Raw genomic sequence first — 6,000 nt, forward strand, 5'->3', positions numbered from 1 at the left:
AGGAACACCTATGGGATATACCATATCTAGTTCCCCAACCACGACCCCCACCCAGACAGACATGTACTGGCCCCTCAAACTGAATATAATCATTCAAAGTCGCATTGTGCCAATGTCAACCCTAACACAGAGCTCACCTCTACCAGCAATTGTCTGCACGCAGTCCACAATGAGTACTTAAAACCTCTTCATTTTTTACATTTACATTTTTGTCATTTGGCAGATGCTTTTAATCCAAAGCGAATTACAAGTGCATAGGTTCTTCCACAAGTTAAAGCATCACATCCATAACTAGTAAAATACACATGAAGTGTTGTTCTAAACATACAGTCATCATAAGCACAATTATTATTTTATTTTTTTGGGGGTTAGACAAGAGGGATAGGGAAATCAGAAAGCGGGGCAGGGGAAATCAGGAGGTAGGACTAAGGTGCAGTTTGAAAAGGTGTGTTTTTAGTCTGGGTCGAAATAGGGGGAGGGTTTCTGCTGTCCTGACAGTGGTAGGCAAGTCATTCCACCACTGAGGAACCAGAACGGAAAACACTCGTGAACGTGCAGCTCGACCGCCAGGTGCTCGTAGTGAGGGAAGCATAAGGCGACCAGAACTGGCAGACCGGAGTGGTCTAGCTGGGGAGTAGGGAGTGATTATGGATTGTATGTAAGGTGGGGCAGTCCCCTTAGCAGCCTGAAATGACAACACTAGGGCCTTGAATCGGATGCGTGCGGCAATAGGAAGCCAGTGGAGGCCAATGAGGAGCGGGGTGACATGAGTGACATTAAGCTTCTGGTGGTGGGAAGTCATCCACGCAGAGATATCAGCCAAGCAGGCAGAGATCTGTGTGGTGACCTGGGTATCGGGGGGGAAGGAAATAAAGAGTTGGGTGTCATCAGCGTAAGACTGGTAAGAAAAGCCATGGGAAGAGATAACAGAACCAAGAGACATGGTGTATAGCGAATGGTGTATATCCCTGCGGGAATCCAGTTTGTAGGGGGTGAGGGTCAGAGACTGAGCCCCTCCAAGTCACCTGGTAGGACCGACCAGAGAGGTAGGAGGAAAACCAAGCGAGTGCAGATCCTGTGACACCCATCCCAGACAGCGAGAGGAGCAGAATCACATGGTTGATTGTATCAAAGGCGGCCGACAGGTCGAGGAAGATGAGGATAGAAGAGAGGGATTTGGCTTTAGCAGAGTGGAGTGCCTCAGTGATAGGCGAGCAGGGTGGTCTCAGCGGAGTGGTGACCAGTGACTGGTTGGGATCATGGAGATTGTTGCGAAGAAGATAAGTGGACAATTGGGAGCAGACCGCCCGTTCCAGTGTTTTAGCGAGAAAGGGAAGAAGAGAGACAGGCCAGTAGTTGTTCAGAGCAGAGGGGTCAAGAGTAGGTTTTTTGAGCAGGGGAGTGACTCTGGCCCTCTTCAGGGAAGAGGGCATGGTGCCGGAAGAGAGGGAGGTGTTGATTAGAGAGGAGAGAAAAGGGAGAATGTCATTACTGATAAAGTGGTTCTACCATTTTCAGAATAAAAAAATGATAGGAAATTATGGGATACCTTTTGAAATCACAAGGGCACAGAACTGAATATCTACGCCAGTGACTGTAATTTCCTAAAAAATTACAGGATGGTGAAATATTAATGTTCATCTGATTTAGTGTTCTTACCTAATTTGATGGTTTCTCGACTGTGAGTGAGAACCCTGCTGAATAAAACAGCTCAAGCTAGGTTTTGAAACAACTGGTAGCTGGTTGACCACTTCAGACCAGTGGTAAAGGTAACACTTCAGAATTATGATCACTTGTAACTAATTTATAAACTATTATGATATGATTAAATAATAATTAACAAACGATTTGGAAATGATCAATCAATTATTTGCTTTTATGTTGTAAATTAAGTATAAACCATAATACTTAAACAAATGATATGTACATGATTAGTAAACAATAGTTATTATGCAAATGAAACAATTACAAATGATTTGTAGAATAATCCATACTATTTACAGGATTAGTGAACAAAGTATTATGTAAATTAAACATTTACAGTAGTGTGAAAAAGTGTTTGCCCCCTTCCTGATTTCTTATTTTTTTGCATGTTTGTCACACTTAAATGTTTCAGATCATCAAACAAATTTAAATATTAGTCAAAGACAACACACGTAAACACAAAATGCAGTTTTTAAATGAAGGTTTTTATTATTAAGGGAGAAAAAAAATCCAAACCTACATGGTCCTGTGTGAAAAAGTGATTGCCCCCCCTGTTAAAACATAACTTAACTGTGGTTTATCAAACCTGAGTTCAATTTCTTTAGCCACACCCAGGCCTGATTACTGCCACACCTGTTCTCAATCAAGAAATCACTTAAATAGGACCTGCCTGAGAAAGTGAAGTAGACCAAATGATCCTCAAAAGCTAGACATCATGCTGAGATCTAAAGAAATTCAGGAACAAATGAGAAAGAAAGTAATTGAGATCTATCAGTCTGGAAAAGGTTATAAAGCCATTTCTAAAGCTTTGGGACTCCAGCGAACCACAGTGAGAGCCATTATCCACAAATGGCGAAAACATGGAACAGTGGTGAACCTTCCCAGGAGTGGCCGGCCGACCAAAATTACCCCAAGAGCGCAGTGACGACTCATCCAAGAGGTCACAAAAGACCCCACAACAACATCCAAAGAACGGCAGGCCTCACTTGCCTCAGTTAAGGTCAGTGTTCATGACTCCACCATAAGAAAGAGACTGGGCAAAAATGGCCTGCATGGCAGAGTTCCAAGACGAAAATGGAAAAAGAACATTAAGGCTCGTCTCAATTTTGCCAGAAAACATCTTGATGTTCCCCAAGACTTTTTGGGAAACTTTTTGGAAGATGTGTGTCCCATTACATCTGGCGTAAAAGTAACACCGCATTTCAGAAAAAGAACATCATACCAACAGTAAAATATGGTGGTAGTAGTGCAGGGGTCGGCAACCCTGGTCCTGGAGAGCTGCAGGGTGTGCTGGCTTTCGTTGTTACTTGGCTTTAATTGATCAATGAAAGCCGTTGATTACACAGTTAACCTACCTCACCTGGTTTCTTGGGTCTGAATCGGTTGCTTATTTTAAGGTGGAGACGAAAGCCAGCACACCCTGCGGCTCTCCAGGACCAGGGTTGCCGACCCCTGTGGTAGTGTGATGGTCTGGGGCTGTTTTGCTGCTTCAGGACCTGGAAGATAAATGGAACCATGAATTCTGCTGTCTACCAAAAAATCCTGAAGGAGAATGTCCGGCCATCTGTTCGTGACCTCAAGCTGAAACAAACTTGGGTTCTGCAGCAGGACAATGATCCAAAACACACCAGCAAGTCCACCTCTGAATGGCTGAAGAAAAACAAAATGAAGACGATGGAGTGGCCTAGTCAAAGTCCTGACCTGAATCCTATTGAGATGCTGTGGCATGACCTTAAAAAGGCGGTTCATGCTCGAAAACCCTCCAATGTGGCTGAATTACAACAATTCTGCAAAGATGAGTGGGCCAAAATTCCTCCACAGCGCTGTAAGAGACTCATTGCAAGTTATCGCAAACGCTTGATTGCAGTTGTTGCTGCTAAGGGTGGCCCAACCAGTTATTAGGTTTAGGGGGCAATCACTTTTTCACACAGGGCCATGTAGGTTTGGATTTTTTTTCTCCCTTAATAATAAAAACCTTCATTTAAAAACTGCATTTTGTGTTTACTTGTGTTGTCTTTGACTAATATTTAAATTTGTTTGACGATCTGAAACATTTAAGTGTGACAAACATGCAAAAAAATAAGAAATCAGGAAGGGGGCAAACACTTTTTCACACCACTGTATATAGGATTTGTAGATTACTCTTTATTATTTATGAATTAACTAATGAAATTCAGTGAATAATGTTGATAAATATTTTTAAATGATTTTTAGATTATTTTTAAATACATAAAGGGCCAAATATTTTAAATGATTAGTAAACCAAAGTTAAAATGTAAATGAAACATTTACATATAATATGTAGATTAATTTTCTGTCATTTATAAATAATTTGTACAACATAACTAATGCAAGTTTATATACAAATACTATTATGTAGCAGTACAGAAAGAGCAGGAATATGTGAAAAACACTTCACACAAAACATTAATTTATGGCATATAATACAAATATATTTGTACTGCATTTTTAACGTAACTTTTGGGATATAGGGGTCTTATACGCATTGGTGCATATGCTGCAGTATCCTGCTAATTAAAAAATAACCACTCATAACCCAATAATGTCTGCTGCATTTGGTCATTGAAGCAAATAAATGCCACTGCATTAGTTTAGACATGACACCTTGAAGGTTGTATTAACATGTTATCACTATTCAAATTTCTCCCTTAATAGAGAACTATGGCAGGTTCTCTATTGGCCACAGAGCTGGCCACGCCCCAGGCCACCCCCTAGATCCTCCCCTGGACAGAGGATGTACCTAAGTAAAGGAGGAATGCAAAGGAGAGTGTTTTTTTGTTTTTGAGAGAGATGTGCAGCACCGTAAGCTGAGGCAGAAATACTGCATCAGCGGAGAGAAAGAAGTATATCCCACAGGAAATGAAAAGTAGGTCAGCATATGGTACTCTGAAATTATGAAATACAAGGTATGTGCGATGCAAGTCAGAATCATTGCCATTTATTAGAATTCCATTTCTGTCACTTCAATGTTGGCAGCAGGGTGAATATATTTTTAAATGAACTTTTCCAAAAACAAATCCTGCATTTCTGAGCCAATCAGTCAGCAAAGGCATTCAGAAACAAGACATGCTCACTGCAAAAGCAGACTGGGCCCTAGAGCAGCAGGTCCGAGTCCCAGTTTCTGTTGTGAGTCACCAGCCAATTGTTGTCATGAATCCACCGCAACTGGTCACGCTGGCCTCGTCCTACCTCATGCGTAGGTTTCATTTAGAAAGTTATTGAAGTGGCAATCTATGATTTATTCATATGAACAAACGCCATATTTGAGACATACTGTATTCTCACTAGGCGGCACGGACGGTGCAGTGGGTAGCACTGCTGCCTCACAGCAAGGAGGTCCTGGGTTCGAATCCCAGTTTGCATGTTCTCCCCGTATTCCTCCCACAGTCCAAAGACATGCAGGTTAGGCTGATTGGAGAGTCTAAATTGCCCGTGGGTATGAGTGTGTGAGTGAATGGTGTGTGTGCCCTGCGATGGACTGGCGACCTGTCCAGGGTGTATTCCTGCCTTTCGCCCAATGTATGCTGGGATAGGCTCCAGCCCCCCTGCGACCATGTTCAGGATAAGCGAGTTCAGATAATGGATGTAAGGATGGATGGCTGTATTCTCACTGATATTTCTTTAGCAATGATAACTGAGACCATTTGCATTGTTTAAATTAATTTCTGTATATAAACTTTTTAAGTTTGTGGCCCTCCATCACTCCTGTCCTGTATGTAAATGTACGCAGGGAAGCCACGGAAGTAGTTTGCATGGCACAAACTTCCAGCAGTAACGCTGGAGAGTTTGAGTGTCATTTTACATTTACCAATCACGCCTGCAGATTGCTGCCTTGGTTAATTGGTATCCAGGTGCAGTCTAATTATCTGTTATTGGTAGACTTATTGTCCCTCTGTTCTGTGCCTGACACTGAGCCAGGTAGATGTAGCCTGCTAGGCTAGTTTTTTTAATTAGGTGTTACCCTGTATTCGGGTAATCGTATCAGTTCTTTAGTATTTTCTTTAACCTATTAAGTCAAAATAGGTTTTCGGTACTATTTTAGTTGGCGTTTTGCCGGAGAGTTTTTCGTCATGTTTTCCGTTTTCCCCTTTCACCTCTAGTGGTTCCCCTAGATTATATTGGGGAGAACCCTAGATTATATTACTGGTTATCACACGTTCTGTGGGTAACTTGAAGATTCCCTTTTCTGGTCTCTGCTCCCTTACATTGAGTGGCATAAACACAAGAGGAGCCGTTCAAGCACAGCTGTCTTTGTTTGCAGTGACTTTATAGCAA

Source organism: Conger conger, chromosome 2 (assembly GCF_963514075.1).
Source record: "Conger conger chromosome 2, fConCon1.1, whole genome shotgun sequence".
Classification (NCBI taxonomy): Eukaryota; Metazoa; Chordata; class Actinopteri; order Anguilliformes; family Congridae; genus Conger; species Conger conger.